The 27551-nt window shown below is 39.5% G+C and overlaps 1 protein-coding gene across 5 annotated transcripts in view; it reads left to right on the forward strand.

The window, feature by feature from the left end:
- PLXNB2 (plexin B2) overlaps positions 1–27551 on the forward strand; it is a 251032-nt gene that overhangs the window by 65430 nt on the left and 158051 nt on the right. For 4 of the 5 annotated variants that reach the window (XM_071552525.1, XM_071552524.1, XM_071552526.1 and 1 more), the window contains one exon: positions 11767–11955. The gene's annotated coding sequence lies outside the window, so the exon portion shown is untranslated. The remainder of the gene's footprint in view (positions 1–11766; positions 11956–27551) is intronic. The other variant, XM_071552528.1, reaches the window with a different exon arrangement.

A 27551-nucleotide genomic window follows, 5' to 3' on the forward strand; every position in this document is an offset into this window, starting at 1 on the left:
TTTGCTTTCTTTCATGAATACTTGAATTTATCAACTAAAGACAACGTTTACTCTCTTTGCAGCTCTTTTCACGCCTTTGACTATTGAGCCATAGAAAGGATGTGTTACAGTGTTCCAAATCCAGATTCAGTTTTATCCTGGTTTTTCAACATTTTTGTTGTCTTCTTTGTAGATCTTTATGCTAAATCTTCCTTGCATAGAGTGGGAAGGAATTATTTCTTCTACCTTGCAAAAATAACTTGCACATATTTGATTTTTTACCTTAAAAAGGCAGAGACTACTTGTTGAACATATCTTCCCAAAGACATGAATGGCCAGTTCTTTAACAATATTTTTGTGACAGCAAGATGTAAGCATTTTTGTGCTCCTGCTGAACACATCACTAGGTTGGATAAAAACCTGATCTGAAGAGGTACATGCCAGAACTGTGTTGCCAAAGACAAGAGCCTAAATAGTGGGAACAGATTGAGGGCTTACACTGTGTGGTTTTCTTTTTCTTTGTTCTTCTAATAAATATCAGTTTACTCTGATGTTCTTCATTATCTCTAGATTAGCCAAAAGCTTCTCTAACCAAATCACATTACTAGCAAACAATGGGCATTGTATCATTTTATACATTAATAAATACATGTAAATCCAAACAGCTGAGGGTCTATGCAAACTTCACATATAGAATATTCTGGCCTGAAATATTTTTGTACTAGCATTTCATCCTTTTTTAATGTCATGCATAAGGCAGATTCTCCTCAAGCAGGCCTGTATTTGTTATTGATTTTGTTTAATTTTCAACTTTGGGCCCAAACTGTTTAAACAGATTATTCCCTGCTTTTATCTGAGTCAACTTCCTCATGCTTTCATCACAGCAAAAGAGATTATTTTACTTTCTGTCTCATAACACAACATTACAAGACAGTTGTATGTTAAGTGACAGTGATGGATGGATTCTGGAAATGGCCAGTCTGTCTGTAATAGTCCCCTGTAATAGTTCCTGTCAAAGACAAAAAAAGAATCTCCTTCTTATTTATTTGGAGTATATTTATTAGCATTCATTACAATAGTATTTGTTCTCTAACTGTAGTGAATACATTTCAGAACTAGATTAAGTGAGAGTGTTTGAACTGAAATAACAATGTGTAGGCATAATAAGTTTGTATCCTGGCACTAATCCTGTACCTTACCTTTCTCTTTCCTGGGTACACAGTATTTGTGAACTGATTAATGCCTGGCAATAGAAGGACACCTTCTCTTCAGATTGACTTGCAGTGTAGTTTTTAGAATTTAATGGTAACTAGCACCAATACAAGCTCTGGGCACACAGGAGTTTTTCTAGTGGGAGTAAATATTTTTTTTAGCCTTCATGCCTTATTTATAAGAAAGTTAAGATGGAGATAGTGAGTTAACTAGTTACTCAATCAGCTAAATCTATGTAAAATACTTGGAAGAATCTGCAGGGAACATATAGAACTCTGTCTACTTTTATGTTTCACTTGACTCGGCAGGAACCGTTGAGTTACAAGTGTAGAATAGGGGTTCCCTGAGCCAGGGTAGCAGATAAAATCAACATGGACAATAGCAGGTGCTTTGGAGTTACACAGCATTGTCAGTGATCGTAGTATTGACTGACTGCATGTGCATCTCTTTCTCTGAGCTCTCGGGCTTTGTGCTCCAGGCTGAATAGGTGAAGCAATAAAATACCTCTGTAGAATCTGAAGACAGTTTTTCCTAGAGAGGAACCACAGATATTTCCTACCATTATGTAAATTGTGGAAAAAGTACTTCAAAGTTTAGCAAATGGCAACTCCCAGACACAGTCTCAATTCACTGCTGAGCAGGCAGGGAAACCCTTCCAAGGTTTTCACGCAGAAGACACATGACTCCTTGTGAGCCATGCAGATCTGTTAACTCCCTGATATAGCCAGGCTTCTCTTTGCAGTGTTGTCCTTCTGAACAAACAGTGCTTTATACAGAGACCTCAGTGTCATCAGCCTTGAGAGAGCAGTGGTGCAGGTGATCTTGGGCTGTCCACACTAAACTGCAGAAGCCCACTACAGAGTCATCCTCCCAACGTGGGTCAAGGATTGCTCCCTGATTTGGGAGGCCTGGGTGGCCTGGGGAGGGCTCAAGTGAAAGAGCTAAGTACACAGAAACAGGAGCTGCAATAAATTCAGAAATAGTGCAGGAATAATGCATTCTCATCTGTTCAATTTTTTCAAGTTAGCCACTTAACTGCTGTAAATGATCAAGGCACTTGCATCTCTTGAGGGAGCATTTCTGGTATGGCTCAAAATTGAATACTAATTTCTGTAGAAAAATCAGCACAAGGCTGAAATCACTCTACTACTTAAAAGTGATGTGCTTTGGCATTTGTTTAGGCTGTGTTTAGTTTAACATAGGGACACATTGCAGTTTTACTTGCAACCTACAGTAGCTCTCTATATACTTCTTTACAAAAATTAAGCAGCAGAATTTTTATGGTAGTTATTGGCACCTATACATATGCAATGACAATTATTTTTCATAATTCTATATTTCACAGGCAAGATATGTAATAAACAGTGTTAATACTAAAATTAGAATATCAATCCTGACATGGATGTTGAATTGTTGTTTTTCTGGCAGTGGTCAATAAAGAAGCTAAGAAGTAGCTAAGGTTTTTGCCGGCCAAATTAGATCTCGTTAAGTCATCACAAGTTACTTGTACTTACCCTCCATAGCATCTGTTTACTGAAAGTTTTGTGCATATACTGAGAATGGGAAATAAATGGACCTGCAGGCTTTTTCTGCTAACATCAAAGACTGATACCTTTTTGTGATGTTTCCCTATACCATGTAGTGGTATTTCAAATAGAATAGCAAACGTTGATTATAATGATCTGAACAGGCTCACTCTTAATGATACACAGCTGCCTGCCTACCTACCTACCTACTTACCTACCTACCTACCTACCTACCTATCTACCTACCTACTTACCTACCTATTTTTCTGTAAAAATATACCTCCAAGTCAAAGCCTTTCTCTAATATTAATTACTAGAATCTTTTTTAAAATGTGACCTCATTAAGTACCCCATCAGTATTAAAATAGTGTATCCTAAATCTCAGTCATTTAGAAATTGTCTATGCCTGAAAACATTAAATGAAGAGCTCACCAATTAGTGTAAATGTCTTAGTGGAACAGAAAGTGACTTCAAAGAACTTGATTATATATTTGGGTTTTCTAATATATATCTTTTCCATTTTTCTGAAGTACTTCTGATTTCAAGACAACTTTTAAAACTTTTTAAAACTTTTTTTTCATAATTTTGGAACATTTGAAACTTTTTATCACTTTAGTGTTCACACCAAATGTAAAGGGAAGATTTGAATAATTCAAAAATATTTGATAACACTCTGTTTAGTTTTTAGAGATTAAATGATTGAAAATTAAATGCAAAGTCTTAGGTTGCTTGTGCTCCTCTGCTGCACCACTGTTTGTTCATATGTGTGCAGTGGAGTCGAGTTTGATTCAGCATTTTATCCTGCTAGACAATGCTTGTTGTATTGCAAGCCTTCCTGTGGAAATGCTGGGATCTGTGCCTGCATCTGATCATCTCTGATCATCTCTGGAAGACGTTTTGGCCCATGTTGCAATCGAATGCTATCAAACAATGCTAGAGAGTCCAGTTAACCTTGAATTCCCAAACTCCATAAAACTGGCAATAAACTGAAGCCTCAAGTCCTGCACAGAAGGCTCCCTCCATCATCAGGAGTATCCCAGCCACAGCCTGCTTCAGTCCCTGGCAGGTTATACCTGGAAGCAGCTGCCATTTCCAGCTTCCAGTCCTCCTTATTTGCATTGTGCAACATCTGGCAACCAAAAAAAGTTTTATTAAAAAGTAGCATTAGAATAGAGTCACATGCTGTGTCAGGGACAGCTTGGAAGGAAAGCAAGTATTGTATCCTCTTATGTGCGACATCCTTATGCTGTGGCCTGGTTTTCCTAATAACAGATGCAGCCTGGTTTGAAATTTGGATTATTTTCTGATTTTTTAAAAAAACAATTATTCCTACTTTCCACAGAAATTTAAGCAACACTGAGGCTTGTTTTGGCCATTCTGCAAGGGACACTGCATAATTCAGACTTAAACCTTTTGGCTATTACTGCATAGAGAAGATATGCATCAATTCCTTACCATTGCTAAACCTCCTTTGTGTTTTCTGCTGGAGTGGGAAGCAGGGAAAAAGTACATCAAAGCAAATGGGGTATTTTTGTAATAACTTGTATAAATATTGGTGTAGTGATGGTAGTTTCCATATTAAGTGCCAGCAAAAGTTTTTTAAAATCTGCCCAAGAGCTGAAGGTCCAAAATTGCATGGTAAAGCAAAAAGGTGAATAAAACATTTAAATAGTGAGGGTTTAAGTGGGAAGTTGAGGGGGGGAGGGCATAACTACAGTCTCATGTACTGCTGTAGGAGCAGGAAGAGGCCCAGATGTGTTTAAAAAAACATACAAGAGGAAAAAGGTTTTTTCCATCTCATGCTGTATCAAATTCCTCCCTCCTTAGCTTTTTTTAATCCTCCAGCATTTTTAGAAATTATTGTTTTATGAAAAGTGTAACTAATTATAATGGGTATATATTATAAATCTACACAAAATTATGTAGTTTTCAAAGACAGGGCAAAACCCATTATTGCAGTAAGAAAACACTTTTTTATCACTTCTAATAATGTTTTCCACATCCCTCCATTTCAAAAAGAAGTGAAATGGATCAGCACGAGGAATCTGTTCATACTGGTTTCCAGCTGTGGATATGTCAATGGAGATAAATTCATGTTCTCAGATATTACCCTTTCCTGAGTACCAATTTGCACACACCTTAAATTCTAGTTCGACAAAACCAAAGCTTTCTGAGTGCTCATCTGCTCTCTCAGCAAGGTTTTGAGGTTTCACAGTGTTTGTACAAGGAGGTTCAAGGCCTATGTGACTAAATAAAAATAGCCCCAGCTGCTGTAAATGGCAGCTTTTCTTTGCCTTTCAAATGGTCAGAGATCCATTTATTTCCTCTGTTGGTGCAGGTTTTCTGTGCCCTTTCAGCCCTGTTTCTGACTGCTGCCCACCTGGGTTGTTAGCAGCTGATGACCAAGGAGCAGAATCTGCCTTTCTGAGCAGAATTTGCCATTCTGATCAGACTGGGCAATGCACCTTGCAGGAACCTCCTGAAGCTGAAAGTCCAGCTGTTGTCCTTGAGTAATTTCTTTTATAATATGTACCAAATCTGAGTAGCCTTTCATTCAATTTGTAATCTAGGAGTGAATTAAATGTCCTTTCTACCAGATTTATTTATCCCTCAGCTCAGAAAACTGGGAAGATTATCCTGCCTCTGTCCTCAAACCATTCAAAACCATGTGTTAAAGGTTTTGTGTGGAAGCACTTTTGTGTAGGTGTATTTTCTAGAAAGGGGGAAAAACTCCAAGGGGTACTTATTTAATTATTTAGTTCACGTCACCCTAAAAGCCATTTTTGCAGACAGACTGTATTTGCCTGTTCCCTTTTCTAAAAGATGTGTTTATGTGAGTATACAGGTCCTTGTTGATTTCCACAGGGTAGGACCCTCTGTGGTTTTGCATCATGTACTGTACCTTGCAGAAGTTACCTCTGGGTTCTTGTAATACCAGCCTTCCATTAACTAACAGACTATGAAAAAAAATTAAATAAATTGCCCTTGGAAGTAGTAAATGAAAACTTCTCTGAATGTGATTTCTAAGAGCCTCGCAGCCCAATCTCCTAAAAGAAGCACCTGCAATCTGGCTTTATAGGTGATACACAGCTAGTTGGCAGACAAAAACCTTGCTAGGATTTCAATTTACAACCCATGACACATAGGATTCTTTCTTCCTTGTAATGTTTTAAAATGAAATTGGATTTTAAATTAATTTGACATTGTGCTATTTTCAAGTCAGATAAATAACTGTGTTCCTTTTTCCTTTCCCATAATATATTTGATACCTTACTATGAAAGTTTTTCCTGAATTGATAGTAAAATTATACATTTGCCTGTTCTCGCTTTCCTTAGAAAAAAGAACTGAAACATAAAAATGTAGCTGTAAGAAGTATTGTTTGCACTTTGACAATTATATAGCTTTGCAGTTTAGGAATTTGCCTGTTTTATTTCTGTTGCTCGCTGTAAAAGCTTGTGGTTTATTTCTGTGGGTTTTCATATCACTTTGATCACACAATGGGCTTCAGGGTTATGTTCTTTGAGCCTTCATGCATGTAGGTATCTTCCATTTGCTTTAATTCTTCAGAAAGCCTCATTCTTCACTTTAGTGCCCCATGTACACCTTCACTGTTTAAATTAACAACAGTGTTAGTGAAAAAATGTCCCAAGTCCCCAAATTATCACAGTTTGGGGCTTGAGAGTACTTTTCTTAAAAAAGAAAATAAGAACAAATCCAAACCTGTTTGCAGTTTTTAAGCTGTTAGGCCCACACTGTGCAAGTGTAGACGCTTGTATAACACACCAGATAGTAATGATGTGGTCAGTGGTGTTTTCAGCTGACAACTGGTCACATAAATCTTTTTTTACACTTGACAGATGATGCCACTGGGAAGAATGTTATAGACAAGCATCCTTTAAAAAAAAGGATGAATTCTATGTATTTTACAGATAATTAAATAAATGTCCATGTTTCTGAATGTGCTTGTGCAGTAGAAAGGAAGACTTTTGTAGTAGAACTGCTTGTGGTTTGGTTTTTTCTCCCTAATTCTCACGCTCTTAAGTGAACAAACCTTTCTCATGGAATCGTATCTTGAAGAACTTATACTGAAGGACATACAGTGGCAGAATTTACAATGTTGGCATGCTGAGTAAAATGTATTTCTTCTGTCCTGGTAAAAGATGTGGCTTACACCATGGGTCTTTATGTGCAACTTGAAAAAAGTATTGAAGTGCATCCCTCCCTACCTCCCCTCTGCCCCTCAGGAAAGTGTTCTCCAAACAGCTCCCATTTAGTACCTTCTGGCTTCCTGCAGGACATTAGCATTCCAGGAGTTTCACCAGCCCCTAGGCTTTACCACTGGTCAGAACAGGCAGAAGGAAAAACTACCAAACAATTCCCCTCTTAGGTTTGGGGCTTGAATTGTAACCAGGGGGTTTGGGAAGTATGTTAAAGAGCACTGCTTTCCTTGCACCTTATTGCCCTATGATCTTGCCATCCAATACCAGTATGACCCAAGATCCTGACTGTTTTTATTAGCAAGCACAATGAAGAAATATTTGGACTATTTCATTTCTCTGAGTGTATTAACAAAGGACAAAAAAAAAAGGCCTCTGCCTTAAACAGGACTAGAAGTTATGCAGACATGTCCAACCCAGACAGAAATTCTTTTAGGGAGAAGAATGCCACACGAAATTGGAAAGTTGTCCTTTGGTCAAATAAGAATGAAATACCAGAGCTTTAGTTTGGTTGCTTTTCACTGTTTTATAGTCATGTCATCCCTTCTCTCTGCCCATGCTCCCCCCCCCCCCCCCCCCCCCCCCCCACTCCCCCAAGGTATTCAAATGGAAGAGCTTTCTTTCCAAGATATTTACAAAAGGAAGGCATCCGGCAGAAGATAAGATTTCTTCTGATCAAAAGCATCTTAATGTGCCATGATCTTTCCCCAGAACTTAGCTAAACATGCTGAAAAAAGGACTCTTGCTCCATACCCCGTGCAGTTACAGATCCTTTGGGTGGACTTTGTCATTGCACATTCTGGGCCGTGTGCCTGAGCGTATCTAGGCATATTTGTTGGAGTCTCAGCCAGGATATATGCCAAAGAGATTAGACTTCATCTTTCAGCCCAAGGAGAAGAGAGCCTAAATGGGTTTATCATGGGGGTTTCATTCACTCTGTCATTTCTCCCTTCTTTATAGTTCATTGCTAGACTTCTAATTTTTCCCGACAGCAGTGCACACCCCTGCAGCTGGCCTTGCATAATGATTCGCTCCTCCTAGACTGACACAAGAGCAGATGCATAAATCTCGTGCCATCAGGGTGCCTCCTTTAGCAGACACTGCCCCCAGTCCCCCTTGGAAAAAGATCTGTCCCCTGCACAGTACTCTCATTTACCACCTACTACTTTTGCCCGCTGAGCCAAGATGCTGCCTGTGACCATTATCCTGCCCATGCTAAACATCAGGAAATGGTTCTTTTTGGACAAAAATACAACCTTTTTTGTTTTATCTTCTAATGATAATTATTAGTGAAAATTGGAGTGCCTTTGGCAATTGTATTTGATGCAAACATTACAACATACAGCAATGAGCTCCTGTGAAAAGCAAGAGCTGACTGATGGTTTGAATTAGGAGCCAGAGGATGAGAAGGACTGTCAGGAGCAAGAATTTTGATGGAAATATAGGTCTTTAGGAGGTCTTAAGTTAGAGATCCCTGTGTTCTCTGAGGCTCTGTATTAACTCAAAATGATTGCTTTGAACTATCAGGTAAGGGCAGTGCTGTCTAATCCAGGGCTTCCCAGCTGCTGAACTCATCGAGCACATTGACAGTTTATAAATCAGAAGGGACTTGTGAACTATTTGCAAAGAATTGTTTGAAAATCTCTTCCTTAGCCCTCCATCCTCAGTTATAGCAGTGGAATAGTGCAGCTGGCTAAAAGTCAATGCAATACTAATTTAAAAGGTAGCAATGTCTGTTCCTGTTCTGAAAAGCAGGCACAGGGTGAATGTGCAGTGTATGGCAAGAGTTCCATCATCCTTTACCAGCAGCACAAGTATAGGTAAAGGTCAGCCCCTCTGATCTTCCAAGAGTGTAATCCACAAAAGACTAGATTTCTCAAATAGTTATTTGGTATTAGCAACGTGCTGATAGTCTGATACTCATAGTTGCTTTTAAAATGAAATTATTAATTTTCTTCAGCTACAAGTACTTGGCAGTTTTCTCTGCTGCTGTCCTTACAATGATTCATACTACAGTTATTTTGAAGAGATGGATAAACTACAATTGTTTATAAACAAACAGAATATGACATTCGCTGCCAGAAACCAATCTCATGAATATTTGGCTTGTTAGGTTGCCTCACATTTTGTGTTTTAGCTATCAGAGAGAGCAAGCTTAAAATTAATTGAGAAGAATTTCTTTCTTTCTGAGTGTGTTTAAAGCTGGTGGTATTTTTTACTTTGTAGATGCTGGCAATTGATTATAAAATGTCAGAGGTGTTAGCAGTGTCAGTGACCTTCATCTAGACAGCTGGAATAATAGGCAAGACTTGCTTTAGTACACTTTGCAGTTGCTGACAGGTTTTGTTGCATCTGCAGCCAACTCTGTATCATTACTGAGGAAAAAAGGGTGGAAAAGGGAGTGTGGATTGTAAGTGTAAGAGTGCTCACTCCACTAAATTTACTTGAAAAATTACCATTTTTTGTATCTGATGCCGTTTTGTACTCTTCATTATCTTCTAATTAAGCCTGGAGGGTTGTGGATCCAGGCTTTGATATGAACAGTATTCACTGTCCTCTTTCTGGAGAAGAGAACAAAACATCCTCTCTGTGCTGCTGAGAGCTAACTCATGAACTGGCTTCTATTCCATGCCTTGGTTACTGCATATATTTAGGAAACTCACTCTTATGACTTCATGTACAGAAGTGCATACTTGCGGTAGACCTGCCTGCCAGCTGTGCATCATGCACAGCTATCCCCAGGATCCTTAAATTTGACTTTGCATCTCAACTATTCCTTCTTATACAATGAGCTTTGAGGCAAACTGTGGGCATACTGAAGAAAAAGCCCTCCACATCTAACAACAGACTCCTTTGACACTATTTGATGCTAGGGCTCAACTTTAAAACTGGTGATGATGTTTATTTATTTGAAATAGTTTTATTAGAATAAAGCGATACCTATGTTTTTTGAAAATTGAGATAAGAAACAGTATGTATTCACTTGCTTGGGATACCCATGTGGGTGGTTTTCTGAGGGACGTTCCCTTGCATAGTAGCAGCAATAGAGACTGATGGCCAATGTGTTGCTGGGATTAAGAAAGAAGGCATATGCAGTTCTTGGACAAGGGAGAAGACAGCAGTGACAGAAGTGTCAGAGCAACAGGAATAAGGCTCTGTTGGACTTGCGCAGAAATTTTCAGTCCCATATGACATTCCTTCACCTTAATGATGGAAAAGGTCTGTTTATTTTTTTATTTTAGTAGCTTGTCTTTATGATAGTTTAGGACTGGGATTCTTGCACTTTATTCCCTGGATATCTGTTAAATAATGTCACTATTTCTCTCTGCTGAGAGCAAGTACACAGAAAAGTGGAAAAAGTCTTCTTTCATTGCACAAGTTTTTCTTGTTTTTAGCATTAATCAAGAAATACAAATGCTTAAGAATCTTGTGGGGGGGAAAAAAGCATCAGAAAGTTTACCTTCTGAGCGTCTCTGAAAAGTCAGCTTTTTACTGTGCAATAAACCTGTCAGCCAGCTAAAAGGTTTGGTGCATGGACATGACGGAGGCAGCAGGAGTTCAGGGCTGGGAAGTGGCTCTGTGATGATCCACCAGAGATGGGCTTGTGCGTGACCTTGTGCTTTGACAGAGGGAGGAGGTGTTACTGGAAGGATGGTGCTGGTGGGGAAAGGTGTGGAGCGTGTGAGGGATCCCACTGCTTTCGCTGTAGACAAGTCTGACAGCCCTGTGACATGAGAGCTGATTTTAAAAATAGTGTCCTGCCTTCAGAATTGCATGTAGAAAATTTATTACTGTAAAGTTGGGATTTCTTCAACAGTAAATACCAATATTGGCTTTTACCCCCAAGTCCCTTCCATAGTGTTACCTAACAAAGGACTTAGGATACATTTTCTTAGTTTTCTTACCAGGCTAATTTTACCTAAATGCATTGAATCAGTTTGTGGCATGAGAAAAAATACTTCTGATAATTTGAGATTAAATAATTTTAAAGGGTTTTCATATATAAAATCATTATAGATTTTGATTGTTGGAGATATAGATTCCTTGTTGGAGAAGATGCATACAGTAAAGGCAGTGGCAAATGAAAAAAAAATCTTTCCTAGGCCTTTATTATGCATTTCCTTTTATTTTTAGATGGAAATAAAAATTTATCATTCTAAATCTTACTTTCCATACTCAATTATTCCCCAGAAAGTTGAAATAAGTATAGATGCAGGCTTTTCAAGAATATGCCCCTAGAAGCTAATTTCTGAAGCAAAAGGAAACTGCAAGGTGACATTTCTTTTGAAAATTGAGCCTTAATAAAGGGCTTCATTTAGGCATATGTCCTTGAAAATGGATGGTGAAATATGTAAAGGTTGAGAGGGAGAGGAAAAAACAGAGATACAAGAGAATGATACTAGATGAAAGTACAAGGTAAATTAAGTCTTTCATTAATGTCTCTACTTGAAATTAGCACTGGTTGGTTTGGTCACCAAAACACTGGCAGCTCAAAGCAGTGTTTTTGCCACAGATTGGGCTTGAGTAAGTTTGTTATGGCTCTACTGTTATCTTCCAGAAAATGGCCCCTCCAAGGCAGAGTTAGGATGCTCTGTAGATAGCTTTCTAGTGCTTTGCATGTCTCCAAGATATTTTGAGAGGACATCTGCAGTAGAGAAAAGCAGAGAACCATGCTTATCAATAATGGCAGCTGTAATGAGTTTCCCCTTCTATGAGGCTGTGTTTAATCTCCAACAGTCAGGCAGTGTGAACATCCCTCACTGTGTTTTGGGTGTATAATGTTGCATTGCTCTTGTGCTGAGGGAGCTGAGAGCCTGTTTTGTTGTTCCAGGTGAGAAGAGTGAGGGAGACACCCCAGGACTCAGTTCTGGGACTCAGCTCGTACCCCACTGGAGCACAGCTGAACAAGAGTAAGCATTGAAACTACCTTGTCTCCTCCTGCAGTTGCAGCAGAAGTGGGTTCTTGTTTCCCAAGGTGCGGTGTGCAAGCAGACTTCTCGTGTGAATTTTCTGTTTTCTGGTAAGCACATTTTTTCCTTTTTTCATACAATAGAGTTTTCTAAATGAGAAATTATATTCTGTTTTTCTAGACAAATTTGTTGCTATTCATCAAGATTTTCAGACATTACTGGAGCATTTAATAAATGTATATTGCTACTAATGGAGGTAAAACTTATAGGAGCCAGTCTTGCAAGAGGCATTAAAAATTAGCAAGGAAAAGAAAAAAAGAGAAAGCAAGAATAGCTTGGCAGAGATTCTGTATTCATAAACCTATTTATAGATGATGTTTTGGATAGAAGAGCAGGTTTGTGCCTCTGCCAGCAACATGCTGCAGCCTACTGCTGTGCTAGTGGTTGCCCTAATTTTGCACTTACATTCTGAGAGTCCCAGGGGGATGCTGAGCAGATGTGTGATTGACCTGAATCTGGAAGGTGCACAAGTTTGACTATGACTCTGGGGATGATCGGAGAGATTCGGTCATCTTCTTTTCCAGAATCTGTTCATATTGATTAGCATGTGTTGACTTGGTAGGCTTCTCAGAAACCAGCTTATAAAACCTTCTTCTTTATTCTCAAGTGGCTAAAGAGATCTGAAGGTAGATTGGTAGAGGGGTTGCACAAACATGATTCTTGGTTTGTTTTTTAGTTGCAAAATGGTTTAAAAATGTTTTGGCAGCTTTCTTGGTGCTGGTGATGCTTCTGGAGGTGCCGCTGCTGGGATCTCTGGTTCCAGCCTGGCGGGAGCCTGGAGGGGAAGGTGAGAGGTGGTGCTGGGATCGTGTGTTCTGCCTCCATCACAGCTGCCAGTAATAATTGTCCGTAGACTGTACTTTGCGGAAGATAACACTCAGCTTTTCCAGTAAGAGAAACGTGTCTGTCCAACACCAAAGAGACGGGAAACAGTGGGAGGGGAAAATAAAATTTACAAAGAGCCAAGTTAAGGAAACAGGTGTAGTCTAGTGTTTAGCTAGTAATCTGGCCACATGCCAGTTTTGGAGGTGTTTTGTTGGATTTGTTGTTTGTTTTGGATGCTTCTGTGTTTTAAGTTTTATTTTCCCTTAAAAACTAATGTGAAAAGGAGGGGTCAAAATTCAGTTTTCCATGGATGTGAACTGCAGAATGAATTAAAATGAAGATAGCTATTCTAAACCAAAAAAGTACATTCTGCCTTCATACATCATCTATTTATGTACCTAAAATCATGATTTTTTGAAATGTAGAAAAAAGCATGGGATCACACAGAAATAGCCACTATTTAAGCTTATTTAGAAATACACATCAGAAAAGATGAGTATCACTGAGGAACAAAGGTGCGTCTTGTGTGGGATGTGAATGTAAGGACTGGACTCACTGAATGCAAGTAATAGCAGAGTAATTTTGCTGTAGAATTTTAAACCAATTATGTGAACAACAGAGGATATGTTCTGAAGGTAGTCAGAAGCACTTTTTTGCGGGTATAGCTAACATGGTTTCAGAATGCCTCTGCCTGGCCAGGGTTAGTGCTCCCACAGCTGAGACGACATGGGTTCTTGCACGTTTGTTTGACTGTACACCATTCACTAGCTGAAAGTCGACCTTTCTCAGTCTGCCTCTCCCATGGTAAATCTTCAAAAAAAAATGCACAAAGGTGTGTCTGATAATATCCAGTGCCTCAGCTTGTTTCTGTGTCTGACTGGAAAGTCTGGTATTCAGAAGACACTTGATGTTAGACTTTGTAATTATTAAATGTTTTGATAATCTGCATCAAACTCCATAAGCTTTTACTGAAATTAGTTCAAGTTTCACATAACTGGACTGATTAAAGGTGGTGTTTCAAGAAGCTTTCACTGATCTAGTTGTTTCTTGACTCTTTTTTTGAAAGGCAGATTAGCATCCTTGTGCTTTTTAATAAAATGAGATGAATGCTAAAAATCCACTGTCAGCAGTTTGGCTTGAACACCAAGGCACGTGGCTTATTGCTCTACAGAACATGGAGGATATTAAATGTGGATAATAATTTTCTTAGTTTGTCCATCACAAAGAAAATAGAAATGTTCACCCAAGAGGGCAAAACAGTTTTTGGGATTCATCAGCACTGGCTTTTGTAGTATGCAATTCGGAATTTTGATGCACAGTGGATATGAAGTGTTTCCTAGTGTTAAATATATGTAAATAAGTCTAAATTGTGTTGGGGGGGTGGGTGTTTGTTGGTTGTTTGGGTTTTTTTGTTTGTTTGTTTGTTTGTTTGTTTGATTTGGTTTGCTTTGGTTTTTTTTGGTTGGATTTTGGGTTTTCTTTGCGGGAGGAGGTTTTGTTGGTTTGGTGGGGGTTTTTTTACAGCCCTTCACCTACATGGTGCTTGAAAAGTGAAACAAAAACTGTGAGATCTCTACTGAAGTTTCTTTTGTTTCTAAGAGCTTTCAACAAAGCTCATTAATCTTCAAAGTTTTCCCTTTAAATGGGTGGTCAGTGTAAGCATTTCTGCAAATTCATTTCATTTCATTAGATGATTCTGTCTCTGAAGTTGTTCAAGTAAGCATAGTGCAAATCTGATTCACTTGTGTGGCAGTGAACTTCACATGTAAATCATGCTTCTAGTAAGTCAGTATTGTGCTAGAAGGTGCTAATGGCTGCCATCAATCAGAGGACTGGTAAAAGTTGTTCTCCTCTTCTCCCCCAGACTAAATGAGACAGCAATTAAATGCCCTTTTGTTGAGTGATAGCTGAGACAATGGAAATCAATGTCCAGAGCACAAAGCAGAATGGCAAGTCTTAAGTATAAGCTAAGCCATGTGTCCCAAGGGATTGGCAAGTTGATTTGCTTACAGCTGAGAGGGTATATGAAAGGGATAACTGGTAGTGTAGACAGCAGGAGAAGCAGTAATGCTCCTTGGAGCGGAGCCAGAATCGAGCTGGGAAGACTTCTCAATGGGGCTGTTCTGCCGTGATCTTGCCTCTATTCAACCCAGGCTCAGCTGACAGTACAAATTTGGTCTGGAACAGGCCCTGGTATAAGATCATAATCTGAAAATATGTTACCAAGTTTGTTAGTCGTATGTTTTTATGCTAGCTGCTCAAGAACTTGCAGTATCTGATCTGGTGTGAAGCCCACTGATACAAACTTCACCTTTAAGCTTTTCTGAAAGTACTTCAACTGGAAGGTGAGTTTATGCTCAACCAGTGCTGTTATTGCAATGGTTTAGATCCCTGGAACAGGATTTGCTGCATCCTGAGAAAAACTTCCTGCCCTGCTAAATGCCATCACTTTGTTCCCAAGTGCTTGACAAGTGCAAAACCTACCGTCTCTCCTAAATAAAATTGCACTTAAAGAAAGCCCACTTTGCTAATTTATTTCCTGTAGATGCAAACAATGCCTTGAGACTCTTAAACCACGACACACTCGTTAACTAATTTTGTCTAAAGGACATGTAATCTCTTAGGTGGCTGAACGTGTTTTGCCTGTCTTCTTCACTCCAGACCTGCTCCAAAGCTCATTATGTCAATGGGACACTTCCTTTTGACTCCAGTTCACAATTCTGCCTTAGCTTTATTGCCTTGCTGAAAAGGCCTTAAGTTAAACAGGGCTGCTTTGTCCCTGATCTGTGTGGGTTTTTTGTTTTTGTTGAGGGTGGGTTTTTCTGCTTTTGTGCAAAATTGTAAATGCATTGAGAACAACAAGCCATTGCTTTTACTGATGGCAAAGTGCACTGCTGTCATGCAGCTCATATGCTGTTGGCAGAGTCTGTGGCTATATGATGCTTTGCAGCAGCTGAAATCAACTGAGAGAAAGCCTTTTGTAAGTTTAAGCCTTGAAAGAAATGTTACAGTAAGAAATAATTTTATTTTTGTGCCTGAAAAATATTACACACAGATGACTAGAGTCATCTGAAGTAATACTAGAATTTCATAAAAAGAAAATATATGTGTTTGGACATCTCTGTATTGAATTTGTTCTGTGGGGTGCTGCATCTGTTACAACTCTTTTGAGGACTTGAACAAAAAACCAAAATACCTGTATTAAGAGGTCCACAGAAATCATCAGGCATTAGGTATGGACTCATACAAAGCCCGTTAGTTGGTGTTCCTTGTCCTTATTACTCAGTGATAAGACGCTATCTTGTCCTTGTGTCCCCATCAAGGAGACACTTACTCTTCAAACTCATGTTCTACTGCACTCATGTTTAGTCTTTGACAGTATTGATGATTGCTGTGAATGACGCACTTCACAATCCCCTTGTCTTCATATCAATTCAGGTGTTCACCTTTGGTGTTGACTTGCTCTAGCCGTGACTTGCACCTCACTTCTGCATCAGGTTCTGTATTAAAGTGAAGCAGAGACTCAAGGAACCAGGAGGTACTCTGTATGGGCTCAGCAATACACTGTCACATTATCAACATGAATATCATACTTTCAACATTTCAATGAAGACCTTGGGTTACTAATATGATCTTCACTTTTACCAACACTGATACCTTTTTTAAATGTTAAAACATTTGTATCAATACCAATTTAATAATAAATTCTATAATGTAGCCAGGATGATCACAGACATAGAAAGCTGAAAAGCTATTTATACTGTTTTATATTTAATTACTATGTGTGTAATTTTGAATAATCGCAGATTAGGCTTTTTAAGCATCTACTATATTGCAAGCCTTCAGCAGTTCAATAAAGCAGAGCCATTGACTGCTATTTGATGTGTCCATTACCTCCTGCAAATGCTTTGGAATACAATGGAGTAGCATGCAGACTTCAGAGCTGTCATGACAGGTATTAAGAATGTGTCAAATCCCAGTGATGACTGATAACATATCTGTCATTTGTGATGGGATTATTAGGAAGAGGAAAGCCAATAGGAGAAAGATACTCTAGGAAAAAAGAGGGGGGAGGGGAAGACAGAAAGAGAGAGGATTTACTGTTCTTCAGAGCTGCCTGGTTTAATTAAGCCTTGTCTAGTCCATAAACAAATCTGTTAACCTTCTGAATAGTTTGGCAGCTTATGCACTTCAAAGCTGTTACAGTAATTCCATGGCATTTAGGTTTCTCTTTGGTAGATAGTTGCTCAATAGGTATTGTGGCTATGAAGAAGGTCCTTGATCCACCTGTACATGAAAACAGCTAGTATAACAGTACTGTAATTTTTATTTTGTTTTCTAATTGAGAGTTTAACAGAGTACTGTGGAAAAAATAATTCAGTGGGCACATAAAACGTTTTCTTCATGGAAACTCTTTATAGAATGGAGAAAGGAGAGCAGTCTACAAGTGCCATTGATTTGCATCTTTGGTTAGCAAAGGACTTGAAGATTGCCTTTTTTTTATGTTTAAGTCTGAATGTGTATCTTCTGTGAGTGTGGAAAGAAGGCTGAGCTTCATCTCACTTGTAAAACTAGATTCTGCTGAATGAGCCCAGTGTGCTCTTTCAGGTGTTTCAGGCTGAGCCATAAACACATCGCATATCTACAAGCAGTAAAATATTAAGACAGAGGATGCATCTTTTGCCTTCTGGTGTTCAGGCAGTGCCAGAACAGGGGAGGTGACCTGAGTGATTCTTGCTACCAGCATGGGTTTGGTGCAGAAGTATCCCCAGGGGCAGCTAAGCAGCATAGTTATGTCATACAGCGCCTACACACACAGATCAGTTTGGAAGGACATATTAGATGTCAGGAGAGGGGGAGACTTGAAGCTTAGTGGGCTGAGACAACTATTCCTTGCTGTCATATGCTCCCTTAAATCCCCTTTCAGCAGGATTCAGCAGCCTTTGAACAGAGACTGATAATACTCTCCAGGTTGTCCCTTTGTCCTTTCTACCAATTTATCTTTTGGCTTTGTATGAAAATGGACCTGGTCTTATCTCTGCCCCTTCCACTAGCACAGCCAAAGTGACCATCAACTCTTTCAGGGACCCCCAGTCCCTCGAGGAACCAAAGGTAGTGGAGGTCAGCACAGTGGCCATCCATGCTGGGTGGCCTGGAGACAAGCAGCTGCTCTCAAGGTGAGCAGGTCAAAGGATGGTCTCAGGCTTGGGAAGCAAAGATGGAGAGCAGAGAGAAGACCCATGTGAAGACCAAGCTGTACCTCTTGTGATGCAGAGTGATTTATGTTTAAGTGATCATTGGTATACGAGAGTCACACAGGGACCTAGTCAAAAGCCAAACACTGTCAGGTGGCTTTGGATCACGTTCCTCACAGTCACCAGCAGCAAATCAGATGACCTAAACTGCCCATATCTGCCTGGTGTCACACAGCAGAGGCAGGCACACCCTGCTCCAGAGAAGCCCACTGTTCTCCTCCAGTGGAGTGAGCTCCTGTCTCAGGTGAGGTGACTCTACAGCAGTCCAGCCATGAGACAGGCAGCACTGATGAGGCTGTGGGGTGGGCAGGCATGCTCTTGTCTCTGCTGAAGTGTGTGACAATGGCTTGAGTGGGCACTGAGGGAGTGCAGGGTGTGGGCTGCAGGGTGAGCTGCAGCAGGGATGGCGATGGCACCCACAGTGTGCATGTTTGCAGCAGAATGCCTTGTGTATACCATAGGGGAAGAGCATGCACTGGGGGACTGTAGCATGCCCATAGGCTTATGCCCTTGCTTACATCATGGAAACTTGCTCACCTGCACAGGCCCTTGGGAAAGACCTTTTATTTTTCCCATCTCTAAATGCATGTTTACCCCACCCATAGAGGTTGGCCAAGCAAAGATTGAAGCGCAATCTGAAGCAAGGACACCAGGTTTTAAATGTGATATATTGCAGCTTAAGTAACTTCCCAAGGTAGTTCTCTCAAGGGCCTCATAGCAACCAGCCCAAAACAGTGATTGGGATACACAAAGCCAGTTTAGTTTAAGGGATGTTAAAAGAGTCTGATTTTTTTTTTTCTCCAGAAGCTGAACTCAGCATTTCTTCACAGTACCTTGAACTATACACCCAGAAACTATTAATCATGCTGTAAAATCTTGGCTTCAACTTTCTCCTTTAATACATAGATTACAAGTTGTTAATGTTGTGTCTTGCTGGCTGGCAGTACCTCCTTCATACTGATTAAATTTGATTTTGAAAAGAGGAAGGGCTGTGGGGAATGGTGGTGCAGCGAAGAACCTTCCTCCACTGATCACAGGTTTGGTTTTGGCCCTGGGTAGATGCAACAGTGATGTTCATGTGTATTGATGACAGAGAGCCTACAGTGCCTGACTTTCCTCTTCAGTGACTATTCCTTACGTAGGAGATCTGGTGCAAATAGGTACTGCTGACAACATTCACTGTCTACTTCCTTTTCTTTTTCCACGGTGCTGTCATTGTGTTTTATCAGCTTCCATATTTAATAGATTTACATCCTGAATGGGTTTTCTGTCCTGAGAAAGGACTACAGTAAAGTGCTCATGAGCTTGGAGTACTTCCCTGAGGGAAGCTATTCCTCCCCTGTGCTCACTCTCCTTTCCCCATTTCACTGCATTTTCTGAGTTTAAAAGAAGCAATAGAAACACTTATCTGGGAGCTATTGCAGAAGTTGATTTGAGACTCAGTTGTTTCTTTTTTATTTTGCTCTATGTGAAGTGTCCTGAGATAACACAGAAAATTATGAGATTGAGGGAGTCACTCCTGAAGATCATTGAACTTTCAATAAAATTCCATTTAGGGTCCAAGATCAACAGTGCCCTGCATGGCCTGTGTGCTCGGTTTTACATGTGCTCACACTTAGCTACAGTTCAGTTCTCAATTTATTTTTTTATTTAGTGGTAGGTTTAGAAGTATCCTTTGAAAACAAACTAAACCATTGCTACCATCCAATTTAAATACTAGAGGATATCTTGAACCTGAAAAAAAGCCCAACTTAACGAAGAAAGGTCTTTGTAAGTCTGACTCATGAATTCATTCCATATTTGAATGAAAACTGATTTCTATGTTTGTTTGGACAAAGTAAAACATTTCAAAAAATTGAAGATATCAGCAGTGGTAGGTGGTTGCTCTTGAGGGAGGGAAGCTGGAAGGCAAAATATTGCAAAATCACTTTTTGCTAATAGCAAACAAAGTCCAACGGGAGATTTCTGTTTTGAAAATATGTAACTGTTCACATGAGGATGTTAGAATATTTTTAGCGCTGATAAAGGAAAGAAACATTTATTGGAGTTTTGTAAATCTTGAATGAAAACAATTGTTACGCTTTGATTGCTCTGCTCTGGGTTGTAGTGTTACAATATTATAGGGAAGTTTTTTTTTTCATCTATGAGTTTCCTCTATTATTTCCACCTCTAAGCCTTTTACACTGTATTTAGAGGTGAGGGAATGAGAGAAAGAAAGAGAGGATTGGTCATACAAATAGTGTGCTACACAAGTGTCTTTGATAAGACTTTCAAGGTGGTGTTTGCAAGTTGAAAGGTTGCAGCTAAGTCTAAGTAAAGCTAAAAAAATTGTACTCATTTTAATTGTGGTGTAAAGCCTCAGTATTATCATATGAAAAGCACCAGTGATGCCTTGACTTGCTTAATAAAATAAGAATCTGTTCATGGTAATGACCATTAACTCACTGACAGGATGATAAAGAGATTACAGGGCTTAGCTTCCCAATTAGGAAGAATTGGTTGGTGCACGTGCCATTCTGCTAGTCCCATCTCAATCCATTTGTAGCTTCCAGTCAGCTGGGACCTCCCCAGTTAGCTGATAAATGATGGAAAATGGCTCAGTGAGTGCTTCTGCCAGCTCCCTCAGTACTCTTGGGTAGATCCTGTCCAGCCCTATAGACTCTATCTGTCTAAGTGGTGTAGCATGTCACTGACCATTTTCTTCTGGGTTATGGGGACTTCATTCTGCTCCCCATCCCTGTCTTCCAGCTCAGGGAGTTGGTATGCAGAGAATGACTGGTCTCTTTATTCAAGACTGAGAGAAAGAAGGCATTAAGTACCTCTGCCTTTTCCTCATCCATTGTCCCTGTTTCCCACCCCCATATCCAAAAAAGGATGGAGAGTCTTCTTAGCCTTCACTTTGTTGCTCATGTATTTGTAGAAACACTTTCTATTGTTGTGGAACAGTCACTGAAAATATTTTCAATGTCCTACCTGACAGAATGATCTCTGTCATATGCAGTTTTCTTTTCCTTTGACCTGTTATACACCAATTGTATTGGGAAAACATTAATTAAATAGGAACAATGTATTTATTGGGACTTGAAGTTGCTTTTATCATAGTTGTTATTGTTCATATTCCCAAAAAGGAATGAAAGACCCTGCTTAAAGATGCTCTCCAATTACTTTGTATAAGGATGGTTCTTTGTAACTGCCAAAAAGTAGCAGCAAACTAGAAAAGAAAAAAAACCTCAAAACCTCTTCTTTGTAATTTTCATCCCTTGAGTCTTGATGCAAAACAGTTTATATTAACTCATTTCCAGATTTGGTTTAGTTTAATTTTAGCCTTGGACATGGGCCACCAATGTGCTATGCTCTTTAAATGGACTATGCCTCCCTTGGTAACATCTTGAAAAAATAGTAATTTTTAGAATGATGTAAAGAAAGGTGTGACTCTGGAAATTCACTTGGATTGCTTTTAAGCAGTTTACAGTCTTGTATTTCTGCATTCTGCATTCCATAACTAGAAATACTTCACTTAGTTTTCTCACAAACTGCATATATTGCAAAGTCTAAAGTCACATTTCAGCAGGCTTGTCACAAGAACGAAGATCTCAAACAATGATCAGGGACATCAACAAAAGAATCAGGCAGGATAAGTTCTTTATATTAAAAAAAATCCTTTTTTTTTTTTTTGTTGTAGATATTTTGGCAAAAGAGAATGGAGATAGAGATCCTTGGCACACTAAAATGGCTAATCAGGCATATGCTTTTAAAAGCCTGTAGGTCTGGAGTAAGATGCTGAATGCTGAGAGTGTACCTGAGCTCCTGTCAGGATACGTTACTGTAACACTGGTTAACACCTGGCTCCAAGCAGTTTTGGTTAAAGCTCAGCTGAAGCCTGGCAGCAGGGGAGCCGAGGCAGCGCAGCTGCAAATCTACCCTGAATCTTGAACTTAACCTAAGAGCTCACTTACTCCCACCCTGGGTTTCAAGCTACACATTCTTCTCTGGCACTCCTGCAATCTCAACAGGTCCTGCAAGTTTTTGAAGCAGCAGGCAGCATCCAGCTTCTCAGATCAGTCAGTGAATCTTGCTGTTTAAGTTCTTTATAGACTAACAGGCTTGAGGTGGCATCCTCAGACTCTTGTCACAATCCTCCCCATCCTGTACCTTATGTTAACATTTCTACTTTATGTGAACAATGCAGCCAGAGGCTGGTAAGGAAAAGAGAGTGAGGGAATTTCACACCACTAAGAGCAACACAAATGCTGTAGCAATGCTCTAAAATGGAAGGAAAATATTTACAAAGGTGGGAGAGGAACTGGTTACAGCTGGACAGGACAGGAAAAAAACCAACTGCCTTTCTGCATGATTTATATTCAATTAGTCTGATGTGTCAGAAGACAACAATTCATAACAGAAAGGCAGGAACAGTAAGAAGGGAGGAGGAGGATGGCTAAAGATTTAGCAGAACACTACAGTACAAAAACATTTCTGCTGTGTAGGGCTTGACCTAGTTTAACTTTCTGGAAACTAATTTTCCAACACAAAACTATTTTTCGATTTTAGGACAGAATAGAGAATTGATATGTCTTTCTTCTGAAGATGCTATATATCATACCATGTAACTTGCCATAATAGAAGCAGGGCTTACAGTGAGACAGAACTGCTTTTGCCCAATCAAATTACATCACTAGGGAAGTAAGAAGCAGAAGGGCTCAAAGCTGTTTCTGGACTCTGAACTCAAAATCTTACCCTTGGTGTCCCAACTTTTCCATCTGCTTCATAATCTTTAAGTGATGGCCTAATGCTTAAAAAACTGTTTCATGGCTTAAAACCCTGCAGTTATCCATAAGGTCTGCTCTAGAGCCAGCCATTCGTATAGTACTTATATTACTGCATGTTTCCTATCTGGTATGCAAAACATTGTGTTTATTTTTTCCTTCAGATATGAAAGCCATTCTCAGTCAATACGCTGTTAAGCTACACTTTTGTCATTGTTACTGCCTAGTTGAGTTCTTTCACATCAACCCCTGAATCTTGCCAGTCTGTGTTAAATTCTTTGAAAGAATGTTCCAGTTTGGGAACGCTAAGAACTTTGCTTGTTTATCTTTGGGAATGGAATGAAATGTTTCTTGGTGGAAATGCAAATGCAGTAGAAACTGAAAAATCCAGACTTTCTTCGTAATCAGTAGAGGAAAAAGGAACATTTTGCACAGTTATCCACGGCAGCCCTTGAGCTCTCCACCTTGGAGAAGATTAACTGCATTCTCCAAGTGCCTGGTTTTCTTGGCTGATAAAAAGAGGTTAGCTGGCTCACTGTGAGAGCTATTTTCACATTGTTGCTATGGAATGTTAGGAAAGATATGCTCCAGCATTTTGGTTTCAGCAGTGAAGAGGACAGCTAAGCGAGGACCTGTATCTCTTCTACCGTGTCTCTATTTAGAAATACACAAATAGGGACCAAAACTGATTTTGCTTATGCCCCTAGTGCACATAGCAAAATTGATTTGTGAGGTCCTTTCTCCTCCCCACACCTAATTTGTTTTTTTATTCTTGGAGGCAAGCTTGGCTGCAAAAAGATTGCTTTTAAAGTTTGAATATTCCAATTAAAGTTGAATCTGGTGAAGTATTTCAAAAATAAGCTGTATCCTTTTTCTGAGAATTATTGCACAGTAGTGCTGTGAAAGCTTTACCAAATACATGTAGTAAACAGATTATTCTTCTTTAACATTAGGCTTTTCACTGCTATGTCTAGGGAACTCAGTCCAAATTGAATTTTTGAGACTACCTTATATTTTATGTACTTTTTATACTTATAATAAAGCAGAAAATGGGATGCACCCTTTAAGGTCAAAATAATTTTGACCTCTGCCTTTCATGAATAGTATTTGGAGCTATTGGTGGCCTTCTGAAAGATTTTTTGTCCTAGGGATGGTCTCAAGCTTTGCCTAGAAAGCAAGGATGGAAAATGTACAGGACAGTAACAATTTCTGTATCTGCAATATATTAGAAAGGGGTTTTGGCTCCAATATCAGTGCAGTTTTCCATCTATATTTAGTCTCACAGAACACTGCATGCATTTTTTATGGGTAAGTAGGGAAGAGTGAGTACATTAGGATAAAGTTCCATGACTGCTCCATGAACAGCTGAGCTGCTGGAGGACATCAGTGTGGGCAGGCAGAGCTGGCTGGGCAGAACAGCTGAGCAATACTCGTTCCATCTATGCCAGGTCTGCTCCCACCCAGCATGATGTGAGCTCCACTGGATAACTCTAACCAACCACAGTGCCCAAGGAAAATTACAGTAACAGGAGATACTTTAGTTGATAAAAAAATTACCTTGTGAAAAAATGATGTGCAGGCCTTTAACGTGCTTTGCCCCTGGGCTGTGCTGGGTCAGGGTGGCGACTGTTGGGGGGCAGTGTGCCACTCCAACTACCCCTTGAAGAAAGAGCTAGTCTAAAGCCCCAGTGATATCTGAGTTTCAATCGTCTAACCAGCATGGCGCTTCTGGTTTAATTCTTGCTATGGAATTAATGTCTGGTCTTTGTCTCTGTTGTGTTGATTTACTGGCCGTGATGACAGTGTCAGTCACTTGTGCACTGTATTTTCTTTTCAAGATGTATTTTCTTTATTAGTTTGTGAATTTTCACAAGCTGAACTGATGTGCTTGGATCTGTACTGTTTATGATTTAATTTTATTAATTTTCTTTCTTAACTAAGTATTCTTAGCCTTTTCAGTTTTGTTTTGTATGGAAGCTTTCCAGAGATGCATTATGTTTTATTTTAATTCATTATGCATCAACTTGTGATTTATATATAAAAACATATGTAAAGCTAATATCTTTATTCATTTAGTACTGAAAGGCACTTTTCCAAAGGGATAGGCCTATAATATGGTATTTAAAGGGCTCTGACTCATGACTGCAGACATTTTTGATACAGGGTAATAGCAGAAGTAATATTTGATCTGTAGCTTTTCACTTCTGTAAGGGAACAATTTCCTGGACGATTTGCATACCTGAATAAGGTGAGAAGTTTTGTCATATTTGCCCAAATGCATCCTCCAGTGCAGCATCCCTGAAGGCAGGAGCTTGTGAGGTGACAGCTCCCTGGGCTCTGCCCCAGGGGGTCCCAGCAGGTCTGCAGGGTGGGCACCTGTACACCTTTCCCCTTGACAGTCTCATTTAGCAGCTGGCTGGAGTAAGTGGAAAAGTCTTCCCAAAAACTGTCACTGATTCACTTGCAAAATTGTATTTTGCACTTCAGCAGAGCACAAAGGGACGTATATGCCTATATTTCAGACCAATCTGACTCACTCGTGGCTTTTTTATCCGATGGTGCAGCTTTTCCTATGCTAGTGCTCCCAGCCAGCTAGCTTGTTTCTCTGGAGGCACAGGGCAGTGACTCTGAACTCACTCAGTGTTCCTTTCTCTTGAAGTGCTGGTATCCTTTGATCTTCTTTCCCCGAGCTTGGCAAACAGCCCTGCCATCAGGATCGGTGCGATGTGTCTTTCAAAGCTATAAATCTGTCTAATTTGTTGGAAGGGAGGCTTCTGAGTACTGGCCGTTTTTTCACCTTTCCAGCCTAGCTACCCAGAGAGCCTTGTATGGCTTCCTTGTGTTTTTAACTGTTTATTTGGGCAGGCAATGAAACAAAACTGAATCAGAAGATGCACTGGTTGGAGGATTACTGTTTGTTTAAAAGAAAAAAAAGATACACAAATGCTTCCTTAGTTCGGCCCACAACAATGTAGTTGATTTTTCTCTCTCAAAACATATCCACATTTATATGGTAGGAAGATACCACTTGGCTTTATTTTAATACCCTGCCCTGCCCTACCTCAAAATCCAAATACATTTGTCATTCTACCAAGTTACCTTTTGCCCATAGTTTCCAAACACCACCCAGGCATGTAAAAACAGAAGTGAGCACTGTATAGAAACAACAAAGTCTCTTGCTTAATTCATTTGCATGTGTGTGTATTATCCGTGAGAAGGTATCTTGAAATGCAACATGTTGTAGCTGCTTGTCTAGGTGATTCTATTTTAATCTCCTCCAGCAAGAGGGAAGTCCCATGATTGTGGCCAACCATAAAGTTCTCCCTTCTTTATGCATGGACTTCTTCCAGTTTAAACCATTCATACGTGATGTCTAAGTCCCTTTGAAGTTGATGGAAAATATTTTTGCTCAGTATATGGCCTAAACACACACTACACTGCCTCCCAGAATAGTTTGCAATGCTTATGATTCCTGCAGTTTTTGGGGACTTGGCCTTGACTATGTTTTTGTTGTAAATAAATGACTAGGCCCAGTATTTCAAATATGTCTTCACTGCACCCTGACACGACACGAGAGTGTTTCTTCTGATGTTAACATCTGGATTCCAACATGACTAGTGCTTCCAGATTTTTTTGTTTCCCTTGCATTCCTCATTCTGAGGTTTACCATGCTTCAGTGAAACCTGGAATGGATGCTAGGGAAAGTATGTAAGTGGTGTATCACTTCCAAGCTTTCAACTGAATACCTCCACTTACCTCTTTCCCTGTCACTTCTGCTATTAATAAGAATTTTTCATTGTTGTCTCCTCTGCCACTAATCCCATGGAAAAATTTAAGCTTGGTCTTGGAAGGTAAAAATACCTTGTAGATGACACTGGCAAGTAGGAGGAAAAGCTGTACGTAAAACAAAACAAAAAGCCCAACAATACCCTGGGCTAAGTACTGAGATTTTACTCTGGGAAAATCCTCTTGATTTAACAGACCATTGAATTGAATAAAAATTAATAAAAAGATGATGTGGGACAGTATAGATATGACTGTCAACTGATTTCCATGTTGTTCATTTTACACATGGTTGTATTTTTACATATTCTTTGTTTTATCTCCCTAAGACAGTAGTTTGTAATTCAGACAGACAAGAGGCAGCTACTTTGACGGCAGCAGTATTAAAAGTACTGCTTCTTTTTTGGCAAACTAGAAACATTCTTGTGTGTGTTTAAGAAAGATGGGCTGGATATTTTTGGATGCTCACTAATTCAGTTCAGCTGTCCTTGTTGTTCTGTTTGCTTGCGTTTGGAAAATGAGAGCAAAGGGAGGATATATAGAATTACATGAAAAGTAATTCTTTGTGGAGCTACAGACCACCTTGTTTATATCTTCTGCATATATCAAATTGATCATTTACTGTGCCTTAATTTGTAATTCAAAACATCTATCCTTGTAATGGGCGGTCCCATTTGGTTTTATCAAAGTAATCATCTAAGAGTAATATTCTCCCACATAGCTACTGGTATACCAACTCTTGTATCTGCAGTGTCTGTTTATCTTTTATGTATTTATTCAGTTATTTACACAGCAAAAGGTAAGAAAGCTTATGAAAAGGAAAAAAACGAGTGAAAAAAGAATGGTAACAAGGCTTGTGGAAAACATTGCTGCAGAAACTTCCTTGGGGGACGGTATCCCAAACCTTGAAGCAACTGCACACTACAGAAGTAAAACCACACTATCATGAGCTGATAGATGCATTTCCATGCACAGGAAAAGAAAATGTGGATGCCAGTGGGAGAGTCGGGGGCTACT

This window comes from Pithys albifrons, chromosome 3 (assembly GCF_047495875.1).
Source record: "Pithys albifrons albifrons isolate INPA30051 chromosome 3, PitAlb_v1, whole genome shotgun sequence".
Classification (NCBI taxonomy): Eukaryota; Metazoa; Chordata; class Aves; order Passeriformes; family Thamnophilidae; genus Pithys; species Pithys albifrons.